The sequence below is a fragment of the Cryptomeria japonica genome, chromosome 2 (assembly GCF_030272615.1).
Source record: "Cryptomeria japonica chromosome 2, Sugi_1.0, whole genome shotgun sequence".
Classification (NCBI taxonomy): domain Eukaryota; kingdom Viridiplantae; phylum Streptophyta; class Pinopsida; order Cupressales; family Cupressaceae; genus Cryptomeria; species Cryptomeria japonica.
Window position 1 is genome coordinate 431,617,155 of NC_081406.1, and position 13,938 is coordinate 431,631,092.

A 13,938-nucleotide genomic window follows, 5' to 3' on the forward strand; every position below is an offset into this window, starting at 1 on the left:
CAAGTCCCCTGGAAGGGGGCACCGGAGAGGGTGAGAACCCCGTCTGGCCCGGACCCTGCCGCACCACGAGGTGCTGTCGGCGAGTCGGGTTGTTTGGGAATGCAACCCTAATCGGGTGGTAAATTCCATCCAAGGCTAAATACGGGCGAGAGACCAATAGCGAACAAGTACCGTGAGGGAAAGATGAAAAGGACTTTGAAAAGAGAGTTAAAGAGTGCTTGAAATTGTCGGGAGGGAAGCGGATGGAGGCCAGCGATGCGCTGCGGTCAGATGCGAAATGGCGTTAGCCGGTCCGCCACTCGGCTTAGGGGGCGTGCCAGTGTGGTCCTTTGTAGCGGCACAAGTACGGCCTTCTGGTCGCACTGTACCTCTGTCACGACGGTCGAGGAGCGAAGTGCGCGCCTACCAGGGTGGGCCCTCGGGCACCTGTGCACTCGTGGCGCTGGCCAGCGGGCTTTCCATCTGACCCGTCTTGAAACACGGACCAAGGAGTCTAACATGTGTGCGAGTCAGCGGGTTGGGAAACCTGCGAGGTGCAAGGAAGCTGACTGGCAAGATCCCCTCTCGGGGGGTACAGTGCCGACCGACCCTCATCTTCTGTGAAGGGTTCGAGTGCAAGCACACCTGTTGGGACCCGAAAGACGGTGAACTATGCCTGAGTAGGGTGAAGCCAAAGGAAACTCTGGTGGAGGCTCGCAGCGATACTGACATGCAAATCATTTGTTTGACTTGGGTATAGGGGCGAAAGACTAATCAAACCGTCTAGTAGCTAGTTTCCTCTGAAGTTTCCCTCAGTATAGCTGGAGCTCATGTGCGAGTTTTATCGGGTAAAGCAAATGATTAGAGGCATCAGGGGCATAATGCCCTCGACCTATTCTCAAACTTTAAATAGGTAAGGCGGCGCGGCTACTCCATTGAGCTGTGCCATGGAATCATGAGCTCTAAGTGGGCTATTTTTGGTAAGTAGAACTGGCAATGCGGGATGAACTGAAAGCCGAGTTACAATGCCAAATTGCGTGCTAACCCAGATCCCACAAAGCGTGTTGGTTGATTAAGATAGCAGGACGGTGGCCATGGAAGTCAAAATCTGCTAAGGAGTGTGTAACAACTCATCTACCAAATAAACTAGCCCTGAAAATGGATGGCACTGAAGCGCGCAACCTATACTCAGCCGTCGGGGCAAGTACCAGGCTCCGATAAGTAGGCGGACGCGGGGGTTGTTGCGAAACCTTCTGCGTGAGCCTGTGTGGACCGGCCCTCAGTGCAGATCTTGGTGGTAGTAGCAAATATTCAAATGAGAACTTTGAAGACTGAAGTGGGGAAAGGTTCCATGTGAACAGCACTTGGACATGGGTTAGTCGATCCTAAGAGATGGCGAAGCCGTGTTTCAAGGGCGTACTTTGCGTGATCATCGAAAGGGAATCGGGTTAATATTCCCAAACCGGGACATGGCGGTGGACAACAACGTTAGGAAATTTGGAGACATCGGCGGGGGCCCCAGGAAGAGTTATCTTTTCTTTTTAATAGCCTGCCCATGCTGAAATCGGTTCAACCGGAGATAGGGTCCAGTGGCTGGAAGAGCACCGCATGTCTCGCAGTGTCTGGTGCACCTTTGGCAGCCCTTGAAAAACTAGAGGACTGAGTACCGTTCACCCCTGGTCATACTCATAACCGCATCAGGTCTCCAAGGTGAATAGCCTATGGTCAATAGAACAATTTAGGTAAGGGAAGTCGGCAAAATCGATCCGTAACTTCGGGAAAAGGATTGGCTCTGAGGGCTGGGCCTAGGGGTCTACACCCCGAACACATGGGCTGTTGGCGGCCTACTCGAGCTGCTACCGCGGTGAGGGTGGGCTGTTGCATGTCGATAGGGCGACGCACGCAGGGCACTCCCTTCTGGGGGCTTTCCCTAGGCGGCAAACAGCTGACTCAGAACTGGTACGGACAAGGGGAATCTGACTATTTAATTAAAACAAAGCATTGCGATGGTCCCTGTAGATGCTGACGCAATGTGATTTCTGCCCAGTGCTCTGAATGTCAAAGTGAAGAAATTTAACCAAGCGCGGATAAACGACGGGAGTAACTATGACTCTCTTAAGGTAGCCAAATGCCTCGTCATCTATTTAGTGACAAGCATGAATGGATTAACGAGATTCCCACTGTCCCTATTGTAGCATCGTAAATTGTACGCACTTGCTAGGGTGGTACAATTTCACACCTAGTTTAGCACCCGCCTTGGCGCATTTTTCATTTTGCATTGCATTTCCCCTTTAGCACTTAATTAATTAAATTAATTAGGTCTAAGGTTCTATTTTATCATCTCCCATATCATAAAGTTGGGCCCTTTTCATTAAAGTGTGCCCCTTTCATTTTCCTCCAATACATCATTTAATCTAAAACCCTAATTAGGTCCTATTTTGAACTTGGGGGCTTGATTTTGGGGGTCAAAACATCTCGAAATCACCTGTAACTTCGGGATTTGCTCTAAAATCATCATATCCGACGGCCCTGAAAATTTGGTGAAAAGTTGTCGGGACCATGGCGCCCGGAGTGCACACGGTCCCGGACATTTTTCCCGAAATTTTAGGAGCACGATCCAATCATAAAATAAAGCTTAACCCCAAGAAATTGGCGGGAGATTCAATCTCTAAGTCGGCCTAAAGTTGAAATTAAGACCTAGGGTTTCCTATATAAGAGCTCTCTTTCTTCATTTGAAAGGATCCGAATTTTGGTTTCAAGGACCTTCTATGCAGTGAAAGAGTAGATCTTTGAAGACTTCAACAACATTCAACATCCATCCATCAAGCATCTATCAATTTCATTCATCCATTTAGGGCTTTGAAGGCATTGAAGAACAATAAGGGATCACCAACTGAAGATTGGCTTGTACCCCTCCCTTGGGGTTGGGTATGATTTCATGTTGTTTTCATGTCTTTGCATAAGCTTCATCATATCATTTGTATTCATGCTTTAGATCACTTTGCATCTTGATTTGGAGCACTTACATTATCATGTACAAGCAATTAGGGTTTACTTTCTAGGTTTCTCTAGTTTGCTTACTTTCATTTTAGGATCTTGCACACACACAAGGTCTACATACACACTACTTTTACAATACAACTTGGCTATTCATGGAGGTGTAAATCACCAAAGCAGGGGTTTGACTAAGGCAAAACCCTATATAGCCGCCCACCATACCTTTTCAGATATAAGTGCAGGTTTCGGGATTCGGACAACGCCGCAAGTTGCAGATCCGACGAAAGCGGACCGAGACAGAACAACACACCAAATTCCAGCCCAGAAAACTAGGACAGGGGCGTGGGGCGCCCTGGTCCTACCAGGATAGGGGCGCTAGGCACCCTGGTCCCTGGGACAGGGGCACTGGGCACCCTGGTCCTTCTATCAGACAACAAGTTTCAGCATTTTGACAGCTTTTCAGGTTGCAAAACAGCAGTTTTCGGAGCAGTTTCAGGGGCAGGATTAGGACAGTGGTGCCTGCGCCCCCATCCCAAAAATTTTCACTCAGATTTTAACTCCGGGTATGCATTTGCATTCTTGTCTTGTCCTTGTGTTTACAACTTTCCATTGTTTAAGTTCAATTCTGCAATCTTGTTATTAGTTCATACTTGCACTTTGGGGTTAGGAATTGAACTTGCATCATTTTATCTTTCAATTACAACAAAGGGATAGAAATCCTAATAGGTAGCCCATGCCTCTCTCTTCCACAAAAGGGAGTAGCCAATTGTGTGATACCTCTAGGCTCTTTCGTATTCCACAAGTGTGTGGTTGAAAGTGAGATTAGGGCATGTTTGCTTAGTGTCACTTTTTCTCCTACACATTTTGGTGAACTCGGCATGAACTCCAATCTTCTCTAATTCTGATTTATGTTTTCAAATTTCAGTGTTTATGCTATTTCAAATTCAAATTTGTATTTACAATTTTTAATTTCTTGCAAGATTCAAAAATTTAGAGGAAATTTTTGCTAAAACCCTAATTTTATTGAACTTGTGGATAGCTTAATTGGGATCAATAATTTCAAATCTGATTTAGGAAATCATTTGAATCATAAATTTTATTTTCTAAATCTACATTCTAAGTGCTTGCATTGGTTAAAATTAAACATTTCCTTGTATTTTGCATGTGTTATCATTTGAAAGAAGAAAATTGTTGTCATGATGCATTCATTTCATAGATGTGATAATGGGTTAGCTTCCCTTGTTTCAATTTTTCCTTCTCCTAAAGAACCTCCCCCCATCTATAACAACATTTTAGTGCCTAAAAGAGTTTCTACCAATCCCTTTGAGACTCTCCCATGCTCTAAGGATGAAGACTTTAAGAGTGATCTTGACAATTCTCCTAAAATGTGCCCTTCCTATTTAGCTATCCTAGAGGAAGAGAATGATATCATAAACACCTTTCTTAATGTTGCTTCACCTTCCCTACATGATGCCTCTTTAAGTGAAAAAGTATTGATGGACATTGACTTATTTTCTCCTAAAGTTGGTCCTTCCAATGGGGGCATGTTAGTGCAACAAGAGGTTATGAACACTTCTTTCAAAGATCTCTTTCCTAAGCATGAATCTTTGGAGAAATATGTTCATGTTCCTCCTAAAAAACACTCCCTTCATGAGGATCCTTTTGTGCAAGAAGATGACATTATCCCTACATTTCCTAGTGATGACATTTCCTTTTCCAACAAAATTCCCACTAGAGATGATGAATTAATGATAAATGCTTACCCTTCTCCTAAAGTTTGTCTTACCCATAAGCATCCCTTAGAGAAAGAAGATGAAATAAAAAGCAATTTCCTTAATTCTCTCTCCCCTAAAGATCATATTGAACATATTTTGAGGAAAGAGGATGAGTTTAACACATCTATTGATGCTCTCCCTCCTAAGGATGAGGAATTAATAAACAATGTTATCTCCTCTCCCGAAATTGACAATACTTCAAACATTCCTTTCAACAACCTCACTATTTGGGATGAACCATTAGAAGAAGGTGTAGATTATTCTCTTCCCCATGAGAGAACCCTAGCTAAAGGGGATGAAATCAAGATTGAAAACTCCCTTGATAGTTTCTCACCTTCCTTATATCTCAATCATTCTCCCTCTAAAAATAAAGCATCTCCCTCTCCTCAACTTGGTTCTACTCATAAGGAAACCCTAGTTCAAAACAAGATGGTTAACATCTCTTTCAAAGATCTCCCTCTGAAAAGTGAGACTTTAGAGAGTAATGTTGATCCTTCTCCTAGAGATTTTATTCCCCATGTAGATCCTTTGATGATAGAGGATGATATGACCTTTCCTAGTATTACTCTTCCTATTGGAACATCAATGCCTACCCCTTGTCTCTCTCCTAAAATTGATTTAATCTGTGATAAGATTTTAGTGCAAGAGAAGACTATCAATAATTCTTCTAACACTTTTGTTCATTCCTCTAAACCATCCTCAATCAATTTGATACATGTGAATGAAACACCTAACAAACCTCTCTTCACTGTCCAAGGTGCTTGTCCTTCTCAAAATTCTCAACCTTTAAATAAGCCTATCTTAGTGGTTCAAGGTGGTTATGCTAATGATTCTTTTTGCACTCCTAAGAAACCTATTATTACTGTGCAAGGAGGTTATTCTACTAAGAGCCCTTATGAGTATGCTAAGCAACTGACTAGAGAGAGTTATAATGTGGTTGCTCATACCTATAACACAAGAAACAATAGGCAACCTAATCCTCCTCCAGTTATCCCAACTTCACTTCCTCCTTCCCAACCTATTCTTCCTCAAGCTCTGCGTATTTCACAAGTTCTTGGTAAGGAATATGATCTCATAGAACAACTTAAAACTACTCCTGCTAAGATATCCCTTTGGGATTTGATCCAAACTTCTTCCGCTCATCATGGAATGTTACAAGATGCCTTGAAAGATTTGAATGTTCCTCCACCTAATACATCTAGTAATATAGTGTCTTTGGTTAACTCTGTGATGAATCCTAAAGCTCAAATTGTGTTTACTCAAGATGAGTTGCCTACTAGTGAAATTCAACATCAATGTGATCCCTTGATGATTGTGGTTATCATAAATGACACTGCTATAAGATGAACACTGGTAGATAATGGCTCTGGCCTTAATGTGTGTAGCATTAATCTATTGCATAAGATGAATGTGGATACATCCCTTATTGAGCCTGACTCTCATCCCATTCAAGGCTTTGATAATGTGGCTAAGTCTTCATTAGGTATTATCACCTTACCCATCACAGTGGGACCTATTACTTTGCCTACTCCTATCCATGTTATGTCAGGAAATCTAACATACAACTTGTTATTAGGGAGACCTTGGATTCATAGTATGCAAGCTGTCCCCTCTACATTGCATAGACAAGTTAAATTTATTTATAATAATAAGACATATACCTTGATAGGTGATACTAATTTTCAAGCTTGTTTGCAAACATCTACTTCCAAAGGGAGTTCTTCTAAGCCTTCCTCTTCTAGTGATGACTCGTTAAACAAGATACCTATGGATGAATCATTACCCTCTGATAATCAAAATTCTTTGGATGAGTCTGAAGTTCGTGAAGAAGATTCTTCTCAACTTGAATCTACACATGAAAAGGCTTTTGATCCTGAGAAGGTTCTTGCAGAAGACGACTAGGGATCTCTTGATTTTAATCCCACCTTTGTAGGTGAGTATAGGGTTCCTCCTAGAGAGCTTAAAGTTAAAAAGAAGGAAGAAACTAGAGATCAATCAGTCTTACCTGAACCTATGAGCAATAATTTTGTGGCCGCTTCTCAAACTTCTTCTCCTCACACCTCTAATTCTGAAGAATTTGATTCTTTGTCTTATGAAAAACCACCTTTTCTTTCTGAAATGGCTAATCGTTATGGTCGTGGTTTTCATATTTTGGCTAAGAGTGGCTATAGTGGAAATGGTTGTGGTGCAAATGGACAAGGAATTAAAGTTCCTTTAGAACATAACATGCATGAATATTTATTTGGACTTGGATATAATCTTTCTAAGCCCACCAAAGCATCTAAAAGACCATCTCTCAATGTGAATGCTATATTTAGTAGTGATGATGATCTCATTTCAACTAAATCATCTTCTACTTCTATCAACTCTCATTCCCCTCATAAGGAAATTTTGGCGATGAACAAATCTCTTTATGAATCCCCTCAAATTTCTAAATCCACTTATGAATCTTTATCTCCTATTCATAATAAAGTCCTTTCCTCTAGGGATAAGGCTCTAATAAATTACACTCATCCCTCTTCTAAGATTTCTTGTGACTTTTCTTCTTCAATTTTTATCACTTTATACATGTTTTTGATCTCACTTATAGTTGAGCATTTAGCATGTCATATTCAAATACCTCATTTAGTCTATCATGTCTTTAAATAACATTAATGGCTATTATGTTACTCGTCATTATGTGACATTGGTAGCTCATTTACTGGGGGCTCATTGTCATTCATGATGGTACAATTTCAAGTGCAATCATATTTCTGAAGCAACATAATAGCCTAATTTTTCTATGTTATCTCTTGTTCCTATGGGGTAATAATGTGGAAATACTGATCATCTTTTCTTTAGAATCCTCTTTTCCTAGATATGGGAGAAGATGTGTATTCTCTTTCTTATCCTACCCACTTCTTGTGAGGAGCATTTTACATACACTAATGTCTTGCTTGCATGAACTCATGTGAGTATGTAGTACATTTTGTTCATGTCTAAATCTCTCCCTGGAAGATTGTGTAAGTCCTTCTCATTGACCTTATCCTTGGGAGGCAATGATCTTTTCTTATTTTTATCTAAGGATCCACTTTTTCCTATTTCGTGGATGGTGTGAACTTTATTACTTGATGTTATTCCTTGTATGCATTTGTTGTTGTTTGTTCAAGGATTCTCTCTTACAAGAGGTGTAAGTCCTTGACTACAACCTCTTTTGCACTTGGTAAAACACATCCATAATGAATTCACTCTCCCAATTGGGTTAAAAAGAGCGTCATCCTTCATTAAGAATCACTTTCACCTCACAAAAGAAGGAAGTATTGCATTCTTATTCTCTTCTTTGTCTTATTCTAGAAGATGTTATATTTGTCTAAAACAATTCCTCTTGGGGATAGGTGTCTTTTGTACAAAGATCTCTTCTCCTCTAAGGATCTCCTTTACGCATACTACAAGATATCCCTTTTCAACTATCTTATCCTTGCTTAAAGAGTAAAAAACTCTCTTGCTTGGATCTATGACATTGTTGCATTTTTGGGGTATCTTCTTTTGTGATGAAGGTAGGTATCCTTGTTCTACTTTGCTTATGACATAAACATTACACTTTTTGAGCAATGGGTCATTCTCGGAACCAGAGCACAGACTCTTAGAGCGAGATGTCTCCATTTTTTTCTTTTATGCAAGGTGATTATTCTCGGAACCAGAGCACAGACTCTTAGAGCGAGATGTCACGCTTTTGTACTATACATATACAGGTTGTAGCATACTCGGGCATAGACTCCTATGAGGTGCTTCTAACCTCACTTACACACACATGCACGAGGTTGAGTGGAACTAGCGGCATAAGGCTAGACTTTCTCACTCTCCTCCCTTACATGGATCACCTAGACAGACTCTAGGGGCTATTTTTCCATGTCCTTTTTCCCATGGATCACCTAGACATGATCTAGGGGCGAGAAGTCCATGTTTTCTCTCTCACTATTCTTCTCATGGATCACCAATGTGTGTATTCATGCTTTTTTGCCTTTCTTTTCTTTTCTTTGCATTTTGTTTCCATTTACATACTTCATCTTATGTTAGAGAACTCTCAAATCCTCACACTCTTTGTTGTGTTGGAATTGAGATTTAGTCCTATTTCTTACCAAATGATTCTCCATTAGTTTTTGATCTCATATCAAATCTTCTTGTGAGCATTTGTCATCAATATTCTTTAACAATTCGAAGTGGTAAACATGATACCCTGTTTCAACTCACTAAAATTAGCAAGCCGAAACAGGGGGGGCATATAGCTACCCTCGAATTTTCATCACCTTCCTTAGTAAGCATTAGGTGATTTTGTGATCTAACGTGTGTTTTGTAGGGTGCGGTTCCGAACTGTGTACTGCAGATACCGCTGGGGGCTTCGTCCGACGACTTATGGATATATCCTTTTTCAAATAATGTTTACTTTCCTGTACTTTAGCTTGCATATGCACGTAGTACTCATATGACCACTAAAGTGGGGGCTAAATGTAGCGTCGTAAATTGTACGCACTTGCTAGGGTGGTACAATTTCACACCTAGTTTAGCACCTGCCTTGGCACATTTTGCATTTTGCATTGCATTTCCCCTTTATCACTTAATTAATTAAATTAATTAGGTCTAAGGTTCTATTTTATCATCTCCCATATCATAAAGTTGGGCCCTTTTCATTAAAGTGTGCCCCTTTCATTTTCCGCCAATACATCATTTAATCTAAAACCCTAATTAGGTCCTATTTTGAACTTGGGGGCTTGATTTCGGGGGTCAAAACATCTCGAAATCACCTGTAACTTCGGGATTCGATCTAAAATCATCATATCTGACGGCCCTGAAAATTTGGTGAAAAGTTGTCGGGACCATGGCGCCCGGAGTGCACACGGTCCCGGACATTTTTCCCAAAATTTTAGGAGCGCGATCCAATCATAAAATAAAGCTTAACCCCAAGAAATTGGCGGGAGATTCAATCTCTAAGTCGGCCTAAAGTTGAAATTAAGACCTAGGGTTTCCTATATAAGAGCTCTCTTTCTTCATTTGAAAGGATCCGAATTTTGGTTTCAAGGACCTTCTATGCAGCGAAAGAGCAGATCTTTGAAGACTTCAACAACATTCAACATCCATCCATCAAGCATCTATCAATTTCATTCATCCATTTAGGGCTTTGAAGGCATTGAAGAACAATAAGGGATCACCGACTGAAGATTGGCTTGTACCCCTCCCTTGGGGTTGGGTATGATTTCATGTTGTTTTCATGTCTTTGCATAAGCTTCATCATATCATTTGTATTCATGCTTTAGATCACTTTGCATCTTGATTTGGAGCACTTACATTATCATGTACAAGCAATTAGGGTTTACTTTCTAGGTTGCTCTAGTTTGCTTACTTGCATTTTAGGATCTTGCACACACACAAGGTCTGCACACACACTACTTTTACAATACAACTTGGCTATTCATGGAGGTGGAAATCACCAAAGCGGAGGTTTGACTAAGGCAAAACCCTATATAGCCGCCCACCATACCTTTTCAGATATAAGTGCAGGTTTCGGGGTTCGGACGACGCCGCAAGTTGCAGATCTGACGGAAGCGGACCGAGACAGAACAACACACCAAATTATAGCCCATAAAGCTAGGATAGGGGTGTGGGGCGCCCTGGTCCTACCAGGACAAGGGCGCTGGGTGCCTTGGTCCTTCTGTTAGACAGCAAGTTTCAGCATTTTGACAGCTTTTCAGGTTGCAAAACAGCAGTTTCCGGAGCAGTTTCAGGGGCAGGATCAGGACAGTGGCGCCTGCGCCCCCGTCCCAAACATTTTCACTCAGATTTTAACTCTGGGTATGCATTTGCATTCTTGTCTTGTCCTTGTGTTTATAGCTTTCCATTGTTTAAGTTCAATTCTGCAATCTTGTTATTAGTTCATACTTGCACTTTGGGGTTAGGAATTGAACTTGCATCATTTTATCTTTCAATTACAACAAAGGGATAGAAATCCTAATAGGTAGCCCGTGGCTCTCTCTTCCACAAAAGGGAGTAGCCAATTGTGTGATACCTCTAGGCTCTTTCGTATTCCACAAGTGTGTGGTTGAAAGTGAGATTAGGGCATGTTTGCTTAGTGTCACTTTTTCTCCTACACACCTATCTACTATCTAGCAAAACCACAGCCAAGGGAACGGGCTTGGCGGAATCAGTGGGGAAAGAAGACCCTGTTGAGCTTGACTCTAGTCCGACTTTGTGAAATGACTTGAGAGGTGTAGAATAAGTGGGAGTCGTTTCGGTGCAAGTGAAATACCACTACTTTTAACGTTATTTTACTTATTCCGTGAGGCGAAGACAGGGCAATGCCCCTGTTTTTGGCCTTAAGGTGCGTCTAGGCGCACCGATCCGGGTGGAAGACATTGTCAAGTGGGGAGTTTGGCTGGGGCAGCACATCTATTAAAAGATAACACAGGTGTCCTAAGATGAGCTCAATGAGAACAGAAATCTCCTGTGGAACAAAAGGGTAAAAGCTCATTTGATTTTGATTTTCAGTATGAATACAAACTGTGAAAGCGTGGCCTATCGATCCTTTAGACTTTAAAAATTTGAAGCTAGAGGTGTCAGAAAAGTTACCACAGGGATAACTAGCTTGTGGTAGCCAAGCGTTCATAGCGACATTGCTTTTTGATCCTTCGATGTCGGCTCTTCCTATCATTGTGAAGAAGAATTCACCAAGTGTTGGATTGTTCACCCACCAATAGGGAACATGAGCTGGGTTTAGACCATCATGAGACAGGTTAGTTTTACCCTACTGATGATCCGCGCCGCAATAGTAATTCAACTTAGTACGAGAGGAACCATTGATTCACACATTTGGTCATCGCGCTTGGTTGAAAAGCTAGTGGTGCGAAGCTACCGTGTGTCGGATTATGACTGAACGCCTCTAAGTCAGAATCCACGCTAGATGCGGCGCATCTCTCTCTCTGGCTGCATCGCAACCCGCAGTAGGGGTGCTCTTGCACCCCCAGGGGCCCGTTTCATTGGCTACCTTCGATCGGTGCAACCGCCTAGTCGGAGCAACCTTGGATAACAATTTCAAGCTGTCGGTGAGAAGAATCTTTTGCAGAAGACTTAAATAAGCGACGGGGTATTGTAAGTGGCAGAGTGGCCTTGCTACCACGATCCACTGAGATTCAACCCTCTATCGCCTCGATTCATGTGACCTCTTTTTTTTGGCTCTGTCGTAGGTGGGGTTTACATTTCTAACCTTCTTTGTTGCTTGCTGACCCGCATCTCTCTCTCCAAAGTCCCCCAAGGCAGGGTTCCTCTGCTAGTGCCAAGTGCCAAGCGGGGTTGTCGACGGTGTGACCCTTCGCCGACCTTTTCTTTGCCCAAGGGCTGAGAGCGGTTTATGGTGCACTCTTTTCTTCCCCGGATGCCAAGTGTGGATGAAAATGATGAGACCCTAGGTCCGCCTTTCTGTCAAAGGGCTGAGTGGGGTTTTCCTAGCTCCAAAGAGGGGTTTCTCATCCAGGTGCCAAGCTGGTCAACCCTGGGGCCGCATTTTTTTCATCCAAGTGCTGGGCGGGGCTCCAAAGAGGGGTTTCTCATTCGAGGGCTAAGCTAGGCAACCCTTGGGCCGCATTTTTTTCATCCAAGTGTTGGGCGGGTCTTCGAAGAGGGGTTTCTCATCCGGGGGCTGCATTTTTTTCGTCCAAGTGCTGGGCGGGGCTCCGAAGAGGGGTTTCTCATCCGGGGGCCGCATTTTTTTTGTCCAAGTGCTGGGCGGGGCTCCGAAGAGGGGTTTCTCATCCAAGGGCCAAGCTGGGCAGCCCTTGGGCAACATTTTTTTCGTCCAAGTGCTGGGCGGGGCTTCGAAGAGGGGTTTCTCATCCGGGGGTCGCATTTTTTTCGTCCAAGTACTGGGCGGGGCTCCGAAGAGGGGTTTCTCATCCAGGGGCCGCATTTTTTTTGTCCAAGTGCTGGGCAGGGCTCCGAATAAGGGTTTCTCATCCGGGGGCCAAGCTGGGCAACCCTTGGGCCGAATTTTTTTTGTCCAAGTGCTAGGCGAGGCTTCGAAGAGGGGTTTCTCATCCGGGGGCCGCATTTTTTTCGTCCAAGTGCTAGGCGAGGCTCCGAAGAGGGGTTTCTCATCTGGGGGCCGCATTTTTTTCGTCCAAGTGCTGGGCAGGGCTTCGAAGAGGGGTTTCTCATCCGAGGGCTGCAGTTTTTTTGTCCAAGTGTTGGGTGGGGCTCCGAAGAGGGGTTTCTCATCTGGGGGCTGCAGTTTTTTCGTCCAAGTGCTGGGCGGGGCTCCAAAGAGGGGTTTCTCATCCGGGGGCCAAGCTGGGCAACCCTTGGGCCGCATTTTTTTCATCCAAGTGCTGGGCGAGGCTCCGAAGAGCGAGGCTGCCTCAGTCAGAAGTGGAAGTGGGGTTTCAGGCATTACCCTCAAGCCACCTTTCCGTCTGAGAGTTTAGTAAGGCTTTTTACCATTGCAGCTCCCCATGTTCAAAGTGGGGATTTCTGGGTAGGGGCTTCGAGTGCGCATTACATTTTTGCCCAAGCATCCAGTGGGGTTTCTGGTGCACTCTGAAGCGGGGTTATTGGAGCGCCCCCTCTTTTTTTGTCTGAGTGTTTGGTGGGGTTTCTCGCATTGGGCCTCCCCAGGCCCGGTTGTTGGGTGCGCACTCACCCTGGCGCGCACGAAGTTGGAAGCTGGGTTAATTGCCCGGTTTGCCCCGGGTGCGCACCTTCGCCAGGGTGGGCACCTTGGTGTGCACAACTTGCCTAGGCTACGCACCAAGGCGGGCTCAAGATGGCACCCGCGTTCCATTTTTTTCACTATCTTTCAAAATGGAAATTTTAAAATCTCATTTTTTTTGCCTTTTTTGGAAATTAGAGAAGACATCGCATCAAAGGTGCGCACCTTGCTACCCACCTTGGTGTGCTCTGAGGTGCCCACCACGGTGTGCAACACCGGTGCGCACCAGGGAGCACTACGAAGTGTGCTCCAAGGTGCGGCGTGCACGTTGTCGGAGCCCGGTTTACCCCGAGTGCGCACCTCGCGTGCACCTTCGTCGGGGTGGGTGCCTTGGCTGGGTTTGCCCCAGGTGCGCTCCAAAGCGAGGTTATTGGAGCGCCCCCTCTTTTTTTATCAGAGCGTTTGGTGGGCTTTCTCACATTGGCTCTTCCCAGGCCCGGTTGTTGGGTGTGCTCC

The 13,938-nt window shown here is 43.9% G+C and overlaps 1 pseudogene; it reads right to left on the bottom strand.

The window, feature by feature from the left end:
• LOC131873641 (uncharacterized) overlaps positions 1–501 on the bottom strand; it is a 636-nt pseudogene extending 135 nt beyond the window's left edge.
• Positions 502–13,938: the final 13,437 nt, after the last annotated feature.